The sequence below is a fragment of the Oryx dammah genome, unplaced genomic scaffold (assembly GCF_014754425.2).
Source record: "Oryx dammah isolate SB20612 unplaced genomic scaffold, SCBI_Odam_1.1 HiC_scaffold_16, whole genome shotgun sequence".
Taxonomy (NCBI): Eukaryota; Metazoa; Chordata; class Mammalia; order Artiodactyla; family Bovidae; genus Oryx; species Oryx dammah.
In genome coordinates, this window is record NW_024070200.1 from 43,076,609 (window position 1) to 43,100,558 (window position 23,950).

General features: G+C 46.8%; 1 protein-coding gene across 5 annotated transcripts in view; it reads right to left on the minus strand.

Annotated features, from left to right (window-relative positions):
• ZFAND6 (zinc finger AN1-type containing 6) overlaps positions 1 to 942 on the minus strand; it is a 56,215-nt gene extending 55,273 nt beyond the window's left edge. For 2 of the 5 annotated variants that reach the window (XM_040257428.1, XM_040257426.1), the window contains exon 1: positions 731 to 880. The gene's annotated coding sequence lies outside the window, so the exon portion shown is untranslated. Of the gene's footprint in view, positions 1 to 578; positions 609 to 730 lie in introns of those variants that run through there. The other 3 variants (XR_005723985.1, XM_040257425.1, XM_040257429.1) reach the window with 3 other exon arrangements.
• Positions 943 to 23,950: the final 23,008 nt, after the last annotated feature.

Genomic DNA, 23,950 nt, shown 5'->3' on the forward strand with positions numbered 1-23,950 from the left:
CACAAAGTTTCGACATAAAAGTTAAAATCGTCTCAGACGCATTATTCTTTTGTCCTTGTTTACGTAGTTAGACGGCAACGTGAAAATACTACTCCAGAGGAAAATCGAGAAATTCTGAGTCCACCCAACAAAAGCAGAGGAAAGAGACACCCCCCTACCCCGACCCCCTGTCCTTGTCTTGACTTGCTAGACTTTCCCCCTGGCCGGTGGCTGTAAACACGGCAGGTGAAAAACCCTTCCAAGAAGGACTCGGGCTGGGAGGCGTGAGGCGAGGAACTTGACCCGGGCCGGTGACAGGGACGCGCCAGAGGGCGCCAGGGGTCCCTCCGGCCCCCGCCCACCAACTGCTCGGAATGGGAGGACAGCGGCGGCTCCCCACCCCCCGAGGCCTGGGGGCAGTGGGGGGGGTCTCACCTCGGCGCGCCGCCCCCGCCCCCGCTCCCAGCGGGAAGCCCGGGACCACGAGGGCCCGCCGCGCGTCCGGAGGAGTCCGCCGCACCTCGGCCCCTACCCCCGGGGCCAGGGAGCCCCTCACCCCTCTGCAAAAACCCGGCCCGGGCCTGCGGCCGGCCCACCACCTGCTGCGCCCGCCGGCCGCCCTCCGCTTCCTGCTCCCCTGGGCCGGGAGGGGCCGGGGGCGGGCCTGGCGTCGCCTGAGCCGGTGGGGGAAGGGAGCGGGAGGGGGAGGGGAAGCGCCGGTCGCCGGGGCCCCACGGGCCCCGCTCCTCACCTGGCGGCGGCTCCCTCCGCCTGACGCGCTGCCTGCCGCCGCCGGTCGCCGCCGGTGAATGGGACAGGTGAGGCCGCCAAACCCCTGGTCGCTCCGGCCCCGCCGCCGCCGGCCCCTCCGTCCGCTGTTTATTAAACTTTTCTGTTTGGTTGTTCGGCCTGTGACGCGACTAGGGGGCAGAGCTCCGCGATTGGCCGGCGCCCGGCGCTGACGCGGCAACCCCCGCCCGCAGCCTAATTATTACCGGCCGGGGCGGAGCCGCAGGCCGGAGCCGGCGGGGAGGGGCGGGGCCAGGTCTCGGAGCAAGCGGTGATTGGCTGGAGCGTAAGAAGAGGCGGGGCGAGGCTAGGGAGACTCTCCTCCAGCCTCTCCGCCTCCACTGTCCTTCCTCAGCCGGGGCTTCCTCCCGGCGGTAGCGGGGTCTACAATAGGAGGGCGTTTCCTGGGGTCTAGAGGAGAGTCATCGAGTCTCGGGTGGTAGGTTCAGGTCCCTCTGCTACCACGAAGGGGGCTGCATGTTCCTGTGCCGGATCGAGTAGCCAGAAAGAGTTGCGCTTCACCTGCCAGTTGTGCAAGAAGGAATTCTGAGCTTTCCCCCACGTGCAACATTGTGCCCCCATCCCCCATTTTTGCAAGCGCAGAATCCAAGGCCTGGGGCACTACTCTGCCCTGTCCTGAGCCACTGCTTGGAAGGATAAGGAAAACTAATAGAAGCGAACATGCACAGGTGTATCCCCCCCACCCCAACACACACACATGCATGGACGCACACGCCCCCACAGGCACCCGGACTCCTTTGCAAAACTTTGCAGAAGTGCACGTCCACTTCCCAGCTGAGTGGACTTCCCAGCTACTGCGCTGGGGCGTGCTGAGCAGAACGGCTTTCCCGCAGCTTCTCACCCTTGGGCTCTGATGCAGTACAAGAAATACAAGCTCATAGTTCGAGGTCATTCAGTCCTGCTGTGATTAGAGGGGTTCAGATGGGGCTGGCAGGTAGAAGGTGGATCGGGTCCTGCGGGTCCTTTTTAGTTTTATAGTTGATGTTTTGTTTAGGAATATTTTGGAAGAAAATTTCGTGTTTAAAAAAAATGGAGTAAAAAATATTATTTGATTACTGAGGTTTTTTGGTGCCCCTTAAAATATTCCGTTTCAAAAATCTCACTATCTTCACCCTAGTTGGATCTCACTTGTGGGGAGAGAGATATTGATGTGACTGACTAAGGTATTTTGCAATAGGCCTTTGGGATAAAAAGAGGTTAATTATAGAGGAGAGATAGGGGCCAGAAAGTTTTCAAGGAGGAGGTGGCATTGGTTTTGGGCACTGAGAGTGTGTAAGGCTCAGCCTGCTGGCAACCTGGAGAAACATTTTCTTGCTCTCCTAAAGAGGCTGGAAAATGCTGTGTGGGATTGAAAGGATAGAATGTGAACGGTTGTGAAGTGACAAACAGATGCTTTAGGGGCAAGTAAGACCCCTAGTGTGAGCATTAAAGTTAAACCTAGTGTGAGCATTAGAAGGGGGACTTACCCAGGAATGTTGATTTAAAAGGCATTCAAATTTAATTGTAAAAACATACATACAAACAATGGACTCACCCAACACAAGAGGATTTTGCCCAAGGTCATCATCCTTGATAATGCAGACCTGGAGATCAGGTTATAATGGAGACTAGAGATCGTTTTATAGTCAGTTATTTGACAGATCCTCAAAGCCTCATTGAGTCCTTGACTTAGTGGGAAATAGGAAAGCATCAAATGGTGAATTAGAACAATTTGGTGGATTCTTCCGATACTAGGAATAATTTTGCAGCCTGGGCCACCTGGGGTACTTTCAGCTATTCACTGCCCTCTTGTCACCAAGTAGAAGAACTATATGGAAAGAACTTAGGATTTTGGTCAGATTCAGGTTCCTAACCAGATGGGTCACTCAGTGACCTTGATCAATACTCATAATCTCCTTGGGTCTCAGTTTTTTAATGAGTTTGGGAAACCTCAGCAAACAATGATCACTCCCTTTATAGATTCTTCATTCTCATGGGAAATATAAAACACAGTTAGGTCTTTTGCTGTGAGTAAGAAGATGGTAAGTAGTATAGCTTGAAGAAAAAGTAGAGCAGGTTGGTGGATGGGGGAGGGTGGGTCACCGTGTTCAACAGGGTTGTCAAGGTGGGTTTCACTGAGAAAGTGAGGTTTGAACAGAATTGTAAGAGATGAAGGTATAGTCATGAAAACCTGGGAGAAGAACATTCCAGACTAAGAGAACGGTTGCAGGAATGGGGACCCCCTTCCAGGCCCGAGAGTGGGCTCTTTAACACTCGGAAATGAATTGTCGGAGGAGACACACAGGCTGACAGAGCAAGAGACTGTTGGGAAGGGGTGCTCAGGTAGAAAGCAGCAGAGTAAGGGAACCGAGGAGACCAGCTCTGCTGTGTGGCTCACAGTCTCGGGTTTTATGGTGATGGAGTTAGAGTCCGAGTTGTCTCTGGTCAATCATCTTGCTTGGCCCGTCTTTGGTGACTCAGGGTCCTTCCAGTGGTGGGTGCATCCCTCAGCCAAGAGGGATTCCAGTGGAGGACTCTGGGAGGTTGGCAGGACATGTGGCATCTCCTTTTGACCTTTCCCGAATTCTTCTGGTTTGCTGGTGGCTTGTTCTGTGTTTCTTACCAGGACCTCCTGTCATGAAATAACTCATGCACATGGTTACTGCAGTGCCTGGATAGGGTGGGTGGTTTCAGTCAGTGTTCCCTGTAACAGAACTGCTAGAACATGGGTCCCCCGGCAGGAATGGCAAGGAAAGTGACCCTGAAACCAGGTGAACTGGGGAGAGTAGGAAAGGAAGTTAGAGGAGTTGAGAGGACTTGCTCACTAGGACCTTGGGGGCCATGGGCTTCGACTATGAGTGAAAGGTGGAAGTGCAGCCACTGTAAGGTTTTGAGCAGAAAGGTCACATGATCTGACTTAGATTTTAAAGGATCATTCTGCCTGTCGTGTTGAGAGTAGACCAACATGGCAAAAAAGTGTAGAAACAGGATCTTTTAGGACAGTGTCGGCATCCACAGCTTCCCCCGTGGTTCATTGGTAAAGAATCCACCTGCAATGCAAGAGACACAGGAGACGCAGATTCGGTCCCTAGATCAGGAAGATCCCCTGGAGAAGGGCATGGCAACTTACTCCAGTATTCTTGCCTGAAGAAGCCCATGGACAGAGGAGCCTGGCGGGTTGCAGTCCATGGGATCGCAGAGTCAGACACGAATGAAGCAACCAAGCACTCACACATGCACATTAGCATCAGTGGGAGTCAGTGGTCACTTGGACCAGGTGACAGTGAAAGCAGTGAGAAGTGGTCAGATTCTGGTATAATCTGAAGGTAGAACCAACAATCTCCTCATAGATGGAATGGAGGGTGGGAGAAAGAAGGGGGAAAGGTAATATCCAGGTTTGGGGCTTGTGTAACTGACAGAGGGGAGATCAGGCGATTCTTCTAAAACTGACAGAGGGGAGATCAGGCAATTCTTCTTGCAAACACTGCATTGGAGATTCTATCTACACATCCCAGTGGAGACATCAGGCAGGCAGCTGGATGTATAACCCTGGAGTTTGTGGCACAGGTGTCGGAGGGATACAGGTTAGGGAGTCATCATCATAAATGGCACTTAAAGCCTTGAGATGGATCAGGAATTGAGTACTCAGAAGACCAAGGACTGAGCCCTGGGGGTTCTGACAACTCAGAGTTCACGGAGAAGTGTGGGAATTCACGGGGGAGACCAAGAAGAAGGAATCAGAGGATGAAGGAAAACAATTTGGTGTCCTGGAAGCCAAATGAAACATTGTCACATAGGGAGTGTCAAAAGCTGCTCATCATTCAAGTATGAAGAGGACTGAGAATTGACTGCTGCATTTCGCGACATGGAATTCACCTTGGAGAATATCACCTGGGTGGAGGGTAGAAACCTGATGGGAGTGGTGATAAAATTTTCTTATTGGGGATTTGGTGGGGGGGCAGTTAACGCAACACCGTAAGTCTCCTATGTGCGAACCTTTATGTTGCAAACTTTCAAAGATGTGAATGTGCATGCCAACCCCATGTGCCAGCTGTTATACTGAACTTTCCAAGGTACTGTACTGTAAGATTCAAAATGTGTTCTTTATTTTTGGTGTTTGTTTGTTGTATTATTTGTGTGAAAAATACTATAAACCTATGACAGTACAGTATTATATAGCCAGATGTGTTAGTTAGGTACCTAGGCTAACTTTATTGAACTTTCAAACAAATTGGACTTAACCAGCTCACTCTTGGAATGAAACTTGTGTTTATGTAGAGGACTGGGGCTTCTCTGGCCATTCAAACAGTAAAGAATCTGCCTGCAATGCAAGACACTTGGGTTGGGAAGATTCCCTGGAGAAGGGAATGGCTAGCCACTCCAGTATTCTTGCCTGGGAAATCCCATGAACAGAGAAGCCTGGTAGGCTACAGTCCATGGGGTCACAAAGAGTCTGACATGACTGAAAGACTAACACTTGCAGCGTTTCACTTTTTTTTACAGTAATATTTGTGAAGGATCTTTGTGAACCAGCAAGGACGTAAGCAAGTTCATAGGGATTTTGTCTTAAATTTCATTACACTTCTTGCCCAGTGTATCTTGTATTAACCTTGGCACCTAACACAGTTGGGTATTCACGTATATTTGTTATGAATTTACAGAAATTGGTTTATGTAGCCTATTCACTCCCCTGTGTCCCAAGTCTGTACTGAGATGACAGCATTGCATAGTGATTTGGAATTCAGATAGATAGATTGCCGCCCCTAATTAGCTTTATGAAAGTGAAAGTGTTGGTGTCCGACTCTTTGCAACCCCACGGACTGTACCCCGCCAGGCTCCTCTGTGCATGGGATTTTCCAAGAAAGAATACTGGAGTGAGTAGCCATTCCCTTTTCCAAGGGATCTTTCCAACTCAGGGATTGAACATAGGTCCCCCATATTGCAGGCAGATTCTTTACCATCTGAACCACCAGGGAGGCTGATTAGCTTTGTGGTCTTGTGCAAGTCGTGTAAAATAGTCAAAAACCTATCTCAAAGGGTTGTTATGTGGATTAAAAGCTACTGCATTTGTATCCTTTCAGTGAACATTGCATGCTGACTTTCTGCCAACCTGTGTTGAGTACCAGGATACAGCAGGAAGAAAGAGAGCTAAAGGCCCCCCTCTCACTGACATGGTTATGTAAAACTTACTGGCAGGGTGTACATAAAGCAGCTTTTATAGCACAGGCACCTAATAGATGCTCAGTAAATGATAATTTGCTTTATTGTCTCAGGTCCTTCCTCTTTCCTGTGCTCCAGACTACGAGATCTAGTGTCTGCTCATCAGAAGCATTCGATATGTCCAAAGTTCATTTTCTTCCTCGAAACACATTCTTACCTTTGGTCCCAGTTTTGACCAATGGCGATACCTCATTTTCAGTAATTAAAGCTAGAACCTCATCCTTTTCCTGTCTTTATAAAATTTTTTTAAGAAAAGCTTTATTGAGATCTAATACACATGCCATAGAATTTACCCATTGAAAGGACACAATTTAAAGAATGACAAATATTATATGATATCACTTATATGTGGAATCTAAAAAATAATACAAATGAACTTATAAAACAGAAACAGACTCACAGATATAGAAAACAAATTGATGAAAGGGGAAGAGGGGGAGGGATCAATTAGGAGTATGGGATCAACAGATTACATGACTATATATAAAATAGATAAAAAAGATTTACGGTATAGCACAGGGAACTTTATTCAATACCTCATAATAACCTATAATGGAAATGTTATATATATTATACACTCAGTTACTGGTAACTGAATCACTTTGCTGTACACCTGACCCTAACACAATATTGTAAATCAACTATAGTCCAGTTTTTTTAAAAGGTACAATAGAGTAGTTTTCAGTATATCCACAGAGTTGTACTGATATCACCATAATCAATTTTAGAACATTTTATTACCCTTCAAAAAAACGCTCTACCCATTAACAGTCACTGTCTTTCCCTCCCCCCTGCAACCCTATATAAGCACTTATTTTATGTCTCTATAGATATGCCTATTTTAGTCATAAATATGGAATCACACTGTAGAAGGCAATGGCACCCCACTCCAGTACTCTTGCCTGGAAAATCCCATGGTTGGAGAAGCTTGGTAGGCTGCAGTCAGGCGCTGAGGGTCAGACACGACTGAGCGACTTCACTTTGACTTTTCACTTTCATGCATTGGAGAAGGACACGACAACCCACTCCAGTGTTCATGCCTGGAGAATCCCAGGGACAGGGGAGCCTGATGTCTATGGGGGACCCCCTGCCGTCTATGGGGTCGCACAGTCAGACACGACTGAAGTGACTTAGCAGCAGCAGCATGGAATCCCACAATACACGGCCTTCTATGACTGGCTTCTTTCACTTAGCATGGTATTTTCAAGGTTCATCTGTGTTGTATCATTGCTTTAGTCTTTTTTGTTGCTGAATCATATTTCATTATATGGACATACCCTATTTTATTTATCTATCAGTTCATGGATATCTGAGTTGTTTTTACTTTTTGCCTACTCTGAATGGTGCTACTCCAAGCATTTATGTACAAATTTTTGTGGAGGCATATGATGAAAGTAAAAGAGGAGAGTGAAAAAGTTGGCTTAAAGCTCAACATTCAGAAAACGAATATCATGGCATCCGGTCCCATCACTCCACGGGAAATAGATGGGGAAACAGTGGAAACAGTGTCAGACTTTATTTTTTTTGGCTCCAAAATCACTGCAGATGGTGATTGCAGCCATGAAATTAAAAGACACTTATTCCTTGGAAGAAAAGTTATGACCAACCTAGATAGCATATTCAAAAGCAGAGACATTACTTTGCCGACTAAGGTCCGTCTAGTCAAGGCTATGGTTTTTCCAGTAGTCATGTATGGATGTGAGAATTAGACTGTGAAGAAGGCTGAGCACCGAAGAATTGATGCTTTTGAACAGTGGTGTTGGAGAAGACTCTTGAGAGTCCCTTGGACTGCAAGGAGTCCATTCTGAAGGATATCAGCTCTGGGATTTCTTTGGAAGGAATGATGCTAAAGCCGAAACTCCAGTACTTTGGCCACCTCATGCGAAGAGTTGACTCATTGGAAAAGACTTTGATGCTGGGAGGGATTGGGGGCAGGAGAAGGGGACAACAAAGGATGAGATAGCTAGATGGCATCACGGACTCAATGGACGCGAGTCTGAGTGAACTCTGGGAGCTGGTGATGGACAGGGAGGCCTGGCGTGCTGCGATTCATGGGGTCGCAAGGAATCGGACACGACTGAGCGACTGAACTGAACTGATGTGTTCATTTCTCTTGAGTATATACCTAAGAGTGGAATTATGGTAACTCTATTGTCTAGTCATTTGAAGAAGTACTAGACTATTTTCAGAGGGGCTATACCATTTTATACTTCCATCAACAAAGAGTGAGTTGCACTTTCTCCACACTGACAATGTTATTATTATTTGGCCACACTGGGCATCATGTGCGGTCTTAATTCCCCGACCAGGGATCAACCTTGAGCCCCAGACAATGGCAGTGTGGAAGCCTCATCACTGGACTACCAGGGAAGTCCTGACAACACATATCTTCTTGATTGTAACCATCCTGGTGAGTATGAAGTGATATCTTGTGGTTTTGATTTACATTTCCTGGTGGCTACTGAGCATCATTCCATGTACTTATTGGTCATTTGTATATCATCTTTGAAAAAGAGTCTACTCAAATCCATTGCCCATTTTTAAACTGAGTTACTGATCTTTTCATTGTTGGCTGTGAGAGTTCTTTACATATTCTGAATACAAACCCTTTATCAGGTGCATAATTTGCAGATATCATCTCCCCTTTATGGATTGTCCTTTCAGTTGCTTAATGGTGGCAACTTTTTAAAGTTTTAAATTTTGACTCATTCTTTTCTTAAGTCTTCCCTTCCCCAATATCTAATGAGTCACAAATTTCACTGATTCTTCCTTAGAAATATCTCTGAAATGTGCTCCATCCCCACTGTCCTGTACAACCCCCTTGTTATTTCTCACCTGAATATAACCACTGGGCTTCCCAAGTGGCTCAGTGGTAAAGAATCCACCTGCCAATGCAGGAGATGAAGGAGATGTGAGTTCGATCCCTGGGTCAGGAAGATCCCCTGGAGAAGGAAATGGTAGCCCACTCCAGTATTCTTGCCTGGGAAACCCCGTGGACAGAGGAGCCTGACAGGTTACATGTAGTTCATAGGGTCACAAGAGTCGGGCACGACTTAGCAATAACAACACTGAAATCTCAGTAAAGTATTTATGAACTACAGTTAATAATAATGTACCAGTATTGGTTCATTAATTGTGACAAATGTCCAGTAAGTAGTTGATAGCAGGGGAAACTGGGTGCTCCATCCTAGTTTTATAACTTTTCTATAAATCTAAAAATTATTCTAACACAACATTGTAAAGCAACTATACTCCAAAATATTGTTTTAAAAAGAGATTAAAACTATTCTAAAATAATTATTTAAAACACCTCTCAGTAACCCCCCTGACAGCCATCAGAACCTGTTTTCTCTTACGCATCAGTGACCTGCCTTGGCCAGGCCCTGGACCAACAGGCCCCACTCCTGGCCACTTCTACAATGTGTCCTCTTCAGTGAGCGAGACAATCAGATGCCCAACCATTGCTGAGAACCCACCATTGATGATGCTGGATAGTTTCCTTTCCTATTTTTGTTTTCTGTCTGCCTCTTAGGATGCATTTTTTTTTTCCTATTTATCCCCAACTCTGTGCCCTGAGAAGCTGACCCACATAGATGGCCTCAGAGAGCATCCTTGTCTTTTGGCTTCCATATGGGGTTGGTCCTTGGGAAACCCTGGAAGAAAGTGGCAGGGAGGAAGGATCGTGAAGTTAGGTTACCCATTTTTGGTCCTAGTCCTGCCAGGTCACAGAAACTTACACAGCTCCTGTCCTCGTGGCCTTTTCCATTCAGCTACTCGTCCAGGTTCCAGTAACACTGGATCCCCTGATCTCTTATCTGCCTGTAGCACAGCCTTCACTCAGCACTATGGGTGTTGTCCTGAGAGGTAGCACGTGGCAACCCCTCCGGTGCCTGGATACCAGGTAGATGTGTGTTTGCCTCTTTGTGCGCCCTCAATATTGTGCTTGTACTTGTTAAGTCACTTCAGTCTTGTCTGACTGTTTGCGTCACTGTGGACTGTAATCTCTGTCCATGGGATTTCCCAGGCAAGAATACTGGAATGCGTTGCCATTTCCTCCTCCAGAGGATATTCCCCACCCAGGGATTGAACCCACGTCTCTTAAGTCTCTTGCATTCTTTACCACTTGTGCCACCTTGTAAGCCCCAAGCTCAGTATATGTTTGTCAAATGAATTGGTCAGTAAATCACAGAGTGTTAAAGTTATAAGAAACCCTGGGCAAAAAGCAGCTCAGTGATTAGAACACTGGGCACTCAGTTCTGGGGTTAAATTGTGGCTCCTTCACGTACCAGCTGAGTGATGTGGGGTAAGTTAAGTTTTCTGAGCTTCAATTCCTTGTCTTCAAAGTGAAGATAATTCCATTTTCTTCACTACATCGATTAAATGTAAAAAGAGTTTATCCAAAGTGCTTGGCATAGTGTCTGGCACAAAAACATTCAGTAAACAGTGGTTATAAATATTGTCTAATTAGTTATCTAAATCCAATCATGGCTAAAATTATGCAGCCTCTTGCAATAGATAAATGAGTAGCCTGCAGACAATTAGCAAGAACTAGAAGGAACTGGCCAGCAAAGCTGTAAACACAGGCAACCTAACCAGGAAGCAAAGAAATGCAAATAATAGAGACTATGTCTTGCCTACAAAATTAGGAAATTGCTTTCATAATATGTAAAGCTGGAAAAGGACATAACCAAGACTCTCAATCATGCAGTTTGGGCCCTCCACAATACCAGAACACCATAGTCTTCACAATTTAAAACGCAAGACTTCCTTGGTGGTCCAGTGGCTAAGACTTGGTGCTTCCAACGCAGGTTCCATTCCTGGTCAGGGAACTAGATTCCCCATGCCTCAGTTAAGATTTCACATACCACAAGGATGATAGAAGATCCTATGTGCCGCAACTAAGACCCACCACAGTCCAGTGAGTGTTAGTTGTTCAGTTTTGTCCAACTCTTTGTGACCCCACAGACTGTAGCCCACCAGGCTCCTCTGTCCGTGGGATTTCTCAGGCAAGACTCCTGGACTGGGTAGCTATTCCCTTCTCCAGGGGATCTTCCTGACCCAGGGATCAAACCTAGGTCTCCTGCATTGCAGGCAGATTCTTTACCATCTGAGCCACCAGGAAAGCACCTTTCAGTCCAATAAAGAAATCTTTTAAAATAAATATAAAAAAAAGTAAAACCACCTAAATATCTGTCAATAAGGAAACAGCTGACTAAATTTTGTACAGCCATCCTGTGGGTGACTATGCAGCTGTGGAATACGATTAAGTTCATCTCCAGCTTGAGGGGCTTCCCGAGTAGCTCAGTCAGTAAAGCATCTCCAGGTTGACCACCACACAAGGGAGCCCACTGCAGTCTCTTCTTGTTCACCTGCTGCACCAATTCCTGCCTCTTGCCCAACTCTGAGTCTGGAGATTCACACCCATTCCTCATCTGGAAATGGAGGGTGCGCTGTTTGGAGGCCCAGGGACCCTGTGTCCAGGGAGTTCAGATTATATGTGGATAAGAGTGTGGATGCTGGGGATAACCAGACCTCTTTGTACCCTTGGCAGAGCTGATCAGCTTGTGCAGTAATACCCTAACAAAAATATTTTATCTGAGGAAGGAGTGCCTTTTTTAAAATCTGGTAAAAGGTAAAGGCAATTCAAGGCTGGTAAAGGCCCTTTTGACTTATGTGTATTTGACCAAAGCAAGTTGCATAACAATAGATACAGTGTGATTCCATCTAAATAATATATACATACATGTCAGTGCATACAAAAGACGATCAGTAGCAGGTGTTGCTGGACAGGGGAAATATGGGTGGGGAAGGAAGGAAGGAGACTGAGATTTTTCTTTTTTCTTTGTACTTTGAATTTTTTACACTTTGAGTGCATTCACATACTGCTTGTGTAATTTAAAAAGTAAAATCAGGAATAACAGCAAAGAAATGCTAAGTGAGTTGCAATAACTATTCAGGTTAATATTTCAGTTTACAGACAGTCTGTAAACTGCTTGTAGAATTGAAGTGAATAAATCCAAAGATTTAGAAAAGTATTTCAGTAATATATTAAGTGAAAAGGCAAGTCACAGAACAGTACTATGTTAAGGTCATATTTATGTTAAAAACAGACACAGGGACTTCTCTGGTGGTCCAGTGGCTAAGACTCTGAGTTCCTAATGCAGGTGGCCCAGGTTTGATCTGTGGTCAGGGAACTAGATCCCACATGCTGCAACTAAGAGATCCCATAATGCCTCAACAAAGATTGAAGATCCTGCATGCTGTAACTAACAAACAGACAAAAAATTAATTTTTAAAGAAAAGATCTTCAGAGGATCTTTATGCATCTTATACTTTGAGAAGCACTAGTTTGGATCACAGACTTGGCTTGTCAGTGCATGGGCCCCTAGAACAAGGCTCTAGGCCCAAAGGTGAGACCATCACTGAGCAGGACCAACTAGCAGGACAGGACAGGGACCCATCTGAATGGACAGGGACACAAGAGTCCAGACAGAAGGAGTTCCTTGGTGGGGAGAGGAAGGTGTGATCAGTTACTCAAGGAAATGGATTCTGTGTCTGGAGTAAGAAAGAAATCTTAGGGAGCAGCACAGGCCTGGACCAGGGCCAGAGCCCAATTGCAACAGGCCTATGCACTCACCCCATTTGCGGGGCCTCTCACAGGCTCTCTGTGCACTTTGCCCATGTTTCCTGCTCAGGCTGGCAGCTGCCTGAATCCTGATCCCTCAGAACTTTGCTCTTTCTCAGCCCCAGACTCAGCCTGATCAAATCCAGATTCTCTGTGCTGCACATCCTGCTGATCCAGCTTGCACTCACCAATAGTTGGTCCAAGAAAACCTGAAGCCCGCCACCCCTGCCCCTGAGCCCCACCCCAGCACTGGGAGTCTGGGGTGGACAGTCTGTTTGAAAAGCTTCAGGTCATCCTGATAGACAGATTCCATCTGCCCAGGTTTCTTCCCTTGGTCCCACAGGCTTATGGAGGAAGAGCCCCAGTGCTACCCGATGGCTAGACTGATTAAAGAACCTGCCTGCCAGTGAAGGAGACACAGGAGATATGGGTTTGATCCCTGGGTCAGGAAGATCCCCTGGAGGAGGCCATGGCAACCCACTCCAGGATTCTTGCCTGGGAAATTTCATGGACAGAGGAGTCTTGTGGGTGACAGTTCATGGGGTCACAAGGAGTTGGACACGACTGAGCGACTAAACAGTGACAACATGTACTTCAGGAGAGTTCTTACCCCAAACACAAGGGTGCCCACTCAGCTCATCTAGAAGTTCAACCCTGGAATCCGTCTGTACACAAAGGGGCTGCTTTCCTTGTAAGAAAGAAGCATGTTTCCTTCTTCTCCTTCCTACCGATGGGCATGACCCAACCAGTCCCTAGACCCCGGAAATGGGACACTAGATACGTCCCACCAGGTAGGTTTAAGCCAAGGCTAAAGGCGACTTCTCTGCAGAAAGCAGCAAGATGGCTTCCCTGCACAGGTGGGAGGCCGGGCTCCTTTCAGCGCTGAGGTGGTTAGTCTAGAAATAGCCCCCACTCCTCCCACACCCTCCTCACAGCTCTCAGGGGACCCAGCCGCCAGCTGGTGGTGAAAGTGTTGATTGGAAAGGAAAAGAGGAAGGTTGACACTTCCCTGGGTGCCTCATTGTCACCTCATCAGCTGCCTGACTCTGACCCGGAGAGGATAGCTGGGTAGAGTGGGATGGTCCCAGGGAGCTGCCAACTCAGAGGTTCAGAAAGCTCAACATTGAGACTTCCCAGGGGAGGTGCAGGGTAAAACACAGGATCCTAGTCCAGGCAGCTGCCAGACTGCAGACTGTGGGCGACTGGGAAGCCAGCACCCTGGAGTTGAGCCCAGGAGGTGGACGCCTTGGCTCTAAGCTGTGGGAAGGAGCTGGCAGGAGCAAGGCAAGGCCACTTTGGGGCAGTAAGGGGCAGAGGGCTGTCAGATAAAGGCCAGGGGGCCTGGGCAGCTCTAAAGCACCCCCATAGAGTGGGAAAATGAGAGGGGCTGGATTCCAGGCAATGTGGGTGCTCTAGGCTGATTCTCAGGTCTGGATGTCCTGTGTGTAGTTGTAACAGAGGTGACCTGAGCGAAGGGTCATGAGGCCTGGGTTGAGGGCGTCCCCTAAGCCCCACTGAATGGACAGACCCAGGCTACTCTGAGCGCATCTGTCCTTGGCCACTGTGGCCTGGACACTCTGCTAGCTGCTAAGACAGAGGATGGAGGAATGAAGGAGAGCAGCAGGGTCTCCGCCCTCCCTCATGGAGCTCAGACCTACCCTTTCTGCCTCCCTGGGGACTGACTCAGCAGCTGAGGTGTGGCTGAGTCAGCAGGCAGCAGGTTGGAACAGCCTGGGGCCTGGGAGCTGGGGCTGGCAGGGTGCCACATCAGAGGGGCAGATGCTGACACCGAGGTCCCTCCGAGTGCGCCACGGACCACTTCTCCCTCTGTGAGCCCCAGACCTGCGGCCCTGGCCCAAGTGTGCAGACCAGCACTTATGGCAAAGGGAACAGACTGCAGGGTGATGATCAGCTCTCCTGTTTAACTGGGACTGAAGGGCTTCCTAGAGAAGGCAATGGCACCCCACTCCAGTACTCTTGCCTGGAAAATCCCATGGACGGAGGAGCCTGGTGGGCTGCAGTCCATGGGGTCGCTAAGAGTCGGACAGGACTGAGCGACATCACTTTCACTTTTCCCTTTCATGCATTGGAGAAGGAAATGGCAACCCACTCCAGTGTTCTTGCCTGGAGAATCCCAGGGACGGTGGAGCCTGGTGGGCTGCCGTCTATGGGGTCGCACAGAGTCGGACACGACTGAGGCAACGCAGCAGCAGCAGCAGCAGCAGAAGGGCTTCCTGGGACGATGCTAAAATGGAACCAGTCCTGGGGAAACTGGGACAGTTGGTCTCTCTGGCAGAGAGCAATGAGGCCCAAGGATTGAGGCCCTCAGGCAGCTGAGAAGGAGGGGTGGCCACACACAAAGTATGTAATAGCTGGCCCTGACGTGAGCTCCCTAGGCTTGAGCCTTGGAAACCTGAAGGATTCAGGGTTGGTGTTTGCTCCCAGATGGTCTGAAGGGCCACACCACAGCTGGGTGTGTGGGAATCAATTAGTGAATGGCATCTCTGACCCAGATTCCTCCAATTCTGGTTCCTTAGTCATTCTTATATATGAGGAAATGAAGTCAGAAAAAGCACTAAAGATTAAACCATGTATTATTTTGATTTGGGTATCTGTTCCCAGTGGCCCCTGGGTGCTTTGTTGTCTTATTACCCCGGATTATGCATGTTTATTTTATGAGACTGACACACTACCTACTGCGCTAACGAGGCATCTTGTGCGTTTATTTTAAATTTTTTAAAAAATTGTTTTTAATTTATTTTTGGCTACATTGGGTCTTCATTGCTTCAAGCAGGCTTTCTCTAGTTGTGGCGAGCAAAGGCTACTCTCTAGTTGGGGTGCGTGGGCTTCTCATTGTGGTGGCTTCTCTTGCTAGCAAGAACCAACTCTAGGTGTGCAGGCCCAGTAGTAGTAGCAGCACATGGACTTAGTTGCTCTGAGGCATGTGGGATCCTCCCGGACCAGGGATCCAACTTGTGTTCCCTGCATTGGCAGACAGATTCTTAACCCCTGGACCACCAGGAAAGTCCTGCATTGTTTATTCTTTGGCTGGCTTTCCTACCAGACCCTTCAGAATCTTCTGAAAATTTAGTATCTAGCACATAATAGGCACTAAGCAAATGTTTAATGAGTAAATACAGGAAGATTCAATTTAGCTCTTGCAGAAACTAGGAGCTAAAAGGACAAGATGACATGGTGAAGCTGATCATTCTGAAAGCTGGTAAGTCAAAACAAGAGGACAGGAATAGACAACTGTAGGAAGTCTGGTTACAAGGCAGCAAACAGAAAGCAGTCAGACAACAACCTCATAGTCATCCTGGGGGCCTTGTGTTGCTAGATTTCCTGGCAGAAGGTCCGTTTGTTCAGGATCCTCCCCACCAGATGGTCTGACTGCCAGGTCTTCCGCTGGCTGTTCATTCCTTCAGGCTGGATCCTACTTCAAGGGCACTGGGTGGGCAATAGTAGGGTGTGTGCACGCTTAGTTGCTTAGTTGAGTCTCATGTCTGACTCTTTGCAACCCCATGGACCATAACCTGCCAGGCTCTTCTGTCCATGGGATTCTCCAGGCAAGAATACTGTAGTGGGTTGCCATTTCCTCCTCCATGGGATCTTCCTGACCCAGGGATTGAACGCACGTCCCTTGTATCTCCTGCCTTGGCAGGCGGGTTCTTTACCCCTGAGACACTTGGGAAGCCCAGCAGGGTGCTGCAGCTGATAGGAAAATGAACTCCTCTGAGAGTGCATGTGTCCCAGAGGAACTCGGCACAAGCACACAGAGAGCCACGATGTGGTAGAGAAGCCGGGAAGTGTCTGATATGGGTGTTTCCTTTTGACAGCCATGGCGTGACCTATCAGGTGTAAGCCAAACCTTTTGAAGAGCCGGAAGGGTGCCATTGCCGGTGACTCGGGCCTGCCTTGTGTTTCCTGCACCTGCGTCCTTGCTCACCTGTGCTGGCTCTGGGCTTGTCTCTAGATGTGGCTCTTAAGTGCCACCAACATGTATGTGTGTGTGCCCCATTTGGCTTGCAGCCTCTTTCGTGCCAACTGACGCAGGCAGTTGACTCACGTCTTACTCATAGCTGACTCCACCCTCACCTGCCCCCATGGCTTTGATTCTTGGTGTTGGCCTCCTGTACCTACCAGCTCATTAAATGCTTATATGCAATGTTTCCTCTGTGCAGGCGGTGGACTGGGCGCCGGGCTACACTGGTAAACAAGACGAGTGCAGGTGGAACGCATCATCAAGGAAGAGGAAGGCAATCACCAGACCATTATACACAGGGTATAAACACCTGTGCACATAGGGTGGAGCAGGGGCTGGAGAGTAGGGAGAGGACGAGGCTGAAGCTCTAATCCTTGGTTGTACATCGTGAATGTTGTATGCCATGAATTTCAGCTTAGTGCCTTGCCCATCTGTCCTCTGTCACCCATCGCTTCACTTATCCATTCATTCATTGGCTTGTTCACAAACTGTTGAAACCCTATGATCTGCCAGATACTCTGTTAGATCTGGGGAATATGATGATAAAAAAAAAAGACTGGTTCCAGTTGCCCCATGGGCTTCCCCAGTAGCTCAGATTGTAATGAATCCACCTGCCAAGGCAGGAGACAGGCACTCAATCCCTGGGGCAGGAAGATCCCCTTGGAGTAGAACATGGCAACCCTCCAGTATTCTTGCCAGAGAAGCCCATGGACAGAGGAGCCCGGCAAGCTACAGTCCATGGAGTCACAAAGAGCCAGACACTGTTGTGCGACTAACACTTCCTGTGCCACGTTGGACTGGAGGTTCCCAAATGTGTCTTGCTCCTCCCTGCCTCAGAACCTTCACACTGACTGTTCCCTGTGTTTGGAAGATCTTAGTCCTGTTCCTCTCAGCTCTGACCTTTGCCAGTAAACCTCCTCCATCTTTTAGACCTCAGCTCAAAGGTCATCTCCATGGAGACGGCTTCCTTGGCCACTCGACCAGTTTAAGGCCTCAGTGTGATACTCTCATTACAACCTGTCATTTTCTTTCATAGCACCTGTAATTATTTACTTATTAGTGGAACTATTTCATTAATGTTGATTCTCCCAATCATCTCTGTCAGAGACTCATTTGTTATAGTGTTTATACTATTTAGCACAGGGTAATACATTTAATAAATGCAAGTTGAATGGATAGATGGGTGGATGATTGGATGGATGGATGAGTGATGGATAGATGGATGGATGGATGAGTGGATGGGTGGATGGATAGATGGATGAATGGATGGATGCATGGTTAGGTGGATGGATTAATGGTGGATGGATGGATGGTTAGATGGATGGATGGTTGGATGGACAGATGGTTGGATGGATGGATGGATGGATGAACTAGAGCTGAAGCAGACAGGTACCAACCAAGAGACTGACCCAATTGTCAGGGCAAGAAAAAGATGAGAATTGGTGAATAGACCAAGGCAGCACAAGTGGGAAAGTTGAGGAGAGAACTGACAGGAGAGAATCTGCAGGATTTGGTCTCTGGTTGAATTTCAGGAGGGAAGCAGAGAGAGGAATACAAGGTGACAACCTGGGTTCTGACAGAGGACAGAGCAGACAGAAAGCAAGAGAGCAAGCTTGGAGGTGTTGGATAAAGATGAGTTTACCTTAAATTCTCTTGAATTTGAGATGCCTGGTGAGACAATGAAGTGGAAATGTTTAATTCTGGCCTCTGTGAAAGTTAGGATAATACTAGCTGCTCTAAGAAATAAATTGCAGCAGATTCCCTGGCAGTGCAATGGTTGAGTCTCTGTGCTTTCACTGCAAGGGGCATGAGTTTGATCTCTGGTTGCAGAACTCAGACCCCACATACTGCACAGTTGGCAAAATAAAGAAAGGAAGAAAAATAAATTTCCACGTTATCAATGGCCTAAAATAATATGTTTTTATTAAAAAAAAATTTTTTTTGGTCCATGTTATCCTGTAAGGATAACAGTTGGATACACAGGTGGAGAACTCTGGGGAGATCTAAGCCAGAGATACCCATGGAAGGGTGTGAAGCCATGCGAGGGGACAAGATGGATCTGGGAGTCCATGTCATGGCAATGGAAGAGGGCCCAGCCTAGAGACGTGATAGGTAACAGATGAGAAGGGGCTCCCAGGGAAGTGAGAAGGAACCAAGTGTCCCAGGGAAGTGAGAAGGAACCAAGTGTTCAGCTCTGTTCCCAGCATGCCAAGGCCCTGCTAGAGTTTGCTGTTTTGGGAAATGGATTCCTAGTCCAACAAAATAAACCACTTAATTTTTCTTTTTTTCTTTTTTTTAATTTGATTTATTTTTTTGGCTGTGCCAGGTCTTAGTTATGGCACTGAAGATCTTTAATTGTGGAATCTTTAGAACTGGGATCTAGTTCCCTGACCAGGGGTGGAACCCAGGGCCCCTGCATTGGGAGTGTAGAGTCTTCGCCAACTGGACCACCAGGGAAGTCCCTCCCTTGATCTTTCAAGCTTTGTTCTTTTTCAGGTGAGTTTCTGCTGCTGCTTTCACGGCTGGTTTTATTAAAGCCACCAAAGAAGACTTCTGCCATTATGATGGTAATTACAGCACCTACACATCCAGAATGGTAATGTCATATAGGTGGCGTCTATATAGATGACACCCTCCCAATGCCAGCAGTCTCTGGTGATCACAACAGGCATTTCTACCCATCCATTTTGCTGTTTCCCAACGAACTCAGGTACAGCCTCAAAATCCTTCTCAACCCAGGTCTCCAGGCAGCACTAATAAATTCTTGGGAGTTGGCTCATGAGATGAAGTCTACTTGCTAGCTCAGGTCAATAATTTTTCAGTTTGCATAGTATTTTTATATATATTGTTTCCTTTTCTTAATAGTTTTATGAAGTAGTTGCTACCAGGCCTGTTTTATAGGTGAAAAAATTGCTGTCTCAGGAAGTGAAATGACTTATCTAAAATTACGCATAGAAATCATGGGAAACTGAGGATGTGAACTCAGAGATCTTGATGTAATAAATCCCAAGGATACTGACAAGGTATTCCTCACCTGTGTGTCTTACAGGTTACAGGGATTTTTTTCTTTAAAATTGTTTTTTTATATTGGCATATACCGAAATAACTATGTTATGATAGTTTCAGGTATACAGCAAAGGGACTCAGCCATACATATACATGTATCCATTCTTCCTCAAACTCCCCTCTCATCCAGGGTGCCATATAACATTGAGCAGAGTTCCCTTGTTGGTTATCCATTTTAAATATAGCAGTATATAGCTGTACATCCCAAACTCCCTAATTATACCTTCCCCTCATCCTCCCACCTTACAGGGATTTTTTAAAATGCATTTCAGGAGAACAGAAACGGTCAAGAGCATTTGCTAAACCTCGTGAACTGGCCAGCAAAAAATAATGGCTTGTCTATCTGGGAAACATGAGCACCTTCTAGATAAGCAACTGTCGTTTTTAGCTGGAGTTTGGGCAAGTATTTGAGTCTACGTTCTAAAAAGCCACATACATGCCAACAGAGGTAGAAAACAGCAATCTTTAAATGTCCAGGACAGTGGATAGTGAGCATCTGCAAAACTGGATCGTGGGGAGTAGGGCCATAGCCACTGAGATTCAGGGACAGAATTTTGTCCAGTTGTTCACAGTTTTAAAAAAGTAAATACGCTCAGTCCTTTAAAAACATATACTAGGGACTTCCCTAGCAGTCCAGTGGTTAAGACTTCGCCGTCCAACGTCGGGTGTGGGGGTTCAATCCCTGATCAGGGAACTAAGATCCCACATGCCTAGCAGCCAAAAAAAAACAAAATATAACACAGAAATAATAGTGTAACAAATTCAATAGATTTAAAATGGTCCACCTCATCAAAAAATATCTTAAACAAACAAATATATACTAGACTCAGTGAAAGGTACCAAACCATGGACACATGGATTAATAGAGATATACACATACCTATTGTAAATGAGAGGCTGGAGCTAAAAATGGCATTTTCTAGGCTTCCTTGCCCCCAAGTATACAAGGTGTGAATTACTTTTTATCAACCAAATGACCTCGTGTGTGATGCTGAATTATGTTGGGAGGAAAATGCGCCAGGGGCTGTGGGAGAAGCCGTGCGGACCTGTTGGCTCCTGGGGACATCCTGGTTTAGGAAGCCACTCCTCAGAGATGCCTGTGGTGCAAGATTTCCTGCTTCTGAAGCTTCTTGGTCATGCAAGAGCCAAAGGTTCCATGGCTGCCCAGTTGTGTGTTGTGGTTTGGGGAGTTCTTCCCAGAGCCTATCCTGGTGTCTGTTTCTTCATCCCTCCTGTGATTCTGTGGTCTGTCTTTGCTGCTTTGTTTCTTATTTGTTGTTGTTGTGCTGTGCTCAGTCATGTCCGACTGTTTGTGACCCCATGGACTGTACATGCCAAGTTCATCTGTACATGGGATTTCCAGGCAAGAATACTGGAGTGGGTTGCCATTCCTTTCTCCAGGCGATCTTCTCAACCCAGGGATCAAGCCCAGGTCTCCTGCATTGCCTGGCAGATTCTTTATCACTTGAGCCACCCAGGAAGCCTTTAACCCTTCATAAATACCTTTCTGCTCAAACTCACTGGAGTGGATTCTGTGGTCTAGAACCTAGAACTGTGATCAACACCCCATGCCTGGGAGGAATGCGTCTCCCTGCGGTTGGATTCTTCCTGGTAACTCATAGGCCTTCTGAGAGGTACTTTGTGAGCGTGGAGCAGGCAGGCATGTAGCCCTCCCTGAGACAAGGATTGACCCCTGCTCTGGTTCCAGCTGCATGGGGATCCTTTTCTGAAAACAGAAGCCCAGGTCCCCTGGGAGTTATAACTGGGAGCTTCCAGTTGAAAAGGTGGTTGCTGTTCCTAATGTCCTGATTGAAAGGAAACAAGAAGGAAGACGTGTTCATTCTCCTTCTAGAAAGAAAGCAGAGAACTGTACTTTGAACACCTCTTTCTTTTTTTCCCCTAATATTTATTTGTTTGGCTGTGCCAGGTCTTGATTTTGTTCTTTAGCCACTCAGTCGTGTCCGACTCTTTGCAACCCTATCGACTGTAGCCTGCCAGGCTCCTCTGTCCGTGGGATTTCCCAGGGAAGAATACTAGAGTGGGTTGCCATTTCCTTCTCCAGGGCATCTTCCCGACCCAGGGATTGAACCTGGGTCTCCTGCATTGCAGGCAGATTCTTCACCATCTGAGCCTTCAGAGAAACCCATGCTGGGTCTTAATTGCAGCATATAGGATCTACTTCCTTGACCAGGGATCAAGTCTGTGCCCCACTACATTGGGAACTTGGAGTCTTAGCTACTGGACCACCAGGGAAGTACTATTTTGCCCATTTTTTAATTGAACTATTTATCTTTCATTATTGGTTGTAAGAGTTCTTTACATATGCTGAATACAAGCCCCTTATCAGGTATATAATTTACAGATATCATCTTCTCTTTGTGGGTTGTCCTTTCACTTGCTTAATGGTGTCAATATTTCAAAGTTTAAAATTTTGACTCATCCTTTTCTCAAGTCCTGCCCTCCCTAACATGTAATGAGACACAAATTTCACTGATTCTGCCTTAGAAATATCTCTGAAATGTACTCCACCCCCACTGCCCTGTACATCCCCACCAGGGAAGTCCTAAGCACCTGTTTCAATAACCCTGGCCTAGAGCTGCTTCCTGTGTGTATGTGTATATGTGTGTGTGTCTCTCTCTGTGTGTGTGTCTGTTAATAACTGAAGGACTAATCTTCTGGGGAATTTCTTCAGACCAAACACTCAGCTTGCTTCTTATATTAGTCACATCGTCTGTTTGTTGTTCTCTGATACTCTGACATCTTGGGGACTGCCAGCCCTGGAGAGATTGCCCTTCCGTGAGATTAGCCAGTTCCTAGAGACAGTAAGCAACTCACCTGGGAGTGGACCTTTCAAATGTAGACCAATCCAGAGCTTGTACCCCTAACCACTTCCTTTACTGGGTTCTTCCACTCCAGATCATTATCTACCTGCCCTCATCACCCAGGAGCAAGGCCCCAAGTGTCTAAGGACAGCCCCCAATATGCCCAGCATCAGCTGAGATTATTTAAACCAGCCAATCCTCAGCCTTCTTTGCCTGCGTCACCTGTAACTTCCTGAGGAAACCCCAGCGGAGGCTCTTGTTCAAACTTCCCCTCACTCCCTCTGCCGCCCAGACTGACTCTGAGGCTTCTCTGTGTGTCACCCATGGTTTGCCACGTCCCCTTCTCTTGGGATCTCTGGGTGTAACTACTTTTTCAGAGGCAGTTGTCTCCTGATCTATTGACCTCACCATACCTAAAAAGTAATAAAGCCTAGATTTTAAAAACACTTCATTGAATACTCATTGGAAGGACTGCTGCTGAAGCTCCAATAGTTTGGCCATCTGATGTGAAGAGCAGACTCATTGGAAAAGACCCTGATGCTAGGAAAGATTGAAGGCAAAAGGAGAAGAGGGTGGCAGAGGATGAGATGGTTGAACAGCATTGTATCAATTCGATGGACATGAACTTGGCGAACTTCGGGAGATGGTGAGGGACAAGAAAGCCTGGCATGCTGCAGTCCATGGGGTCGCAAATAGTCAGACACGACTTGGCAACAGAATGACAATAATAGTATTTTCTAGGCAGTTGGTTATGTTAAGAGTATTAGGGAGGGATTTTCCTGGGAGTCCAGTGGTTAAGACTTCACCTTTCAACGCAGGGGATGTAGATTCAATCCCTGGTTTGGGGAACTAAGAGCCTACATGCCTTCTGGCCAAAAATCCCAAAACATAAAACAGAAGCAATATTGTAACAAATTCAATAAAGACTTTTAAAAAAGAGTAGAAGAAAAACTAAGTGACAGTTGTGTGTGGTTCAAGAAAACTACTGACACTTTGAAGAGGAGTCCAATGCAGAATGCATGGAATTGGAAGAAATACACTGGATTGAGTGTACCAATTTGGCAGATACTCAGACATGTACTTTGCACTTAAGATACAATTTTATTTCTTCTCTTTCTAAATTCCATCTTGGGCTTGGAATGAAGCAGTATGGAAGCAGCCAGCAAAATAATTCATTTATGTACATTTTTGTTTTTAAAAGAGAGCTAAGATAAAGAAAGACTGTGGAAATGCTAAACCAAGCAACTCAGCCCTTTGGAACAGTATCGGGGGATTATGACGAGGGGGTCAGTACATGATCAACTTGTGATATTACATTTCCTACACAAGGAAAGCTGTCCAGTTTATATGTTCTGTTTGAAAGAATGCAAGTAAGGACTGGCTTCAATTTCCCATGGAATTTCTAGTATGAGACTCTGTTTATGTTAAGTGGAAGGTACCTCTTTGCACATAAGTTGGTATGATAAA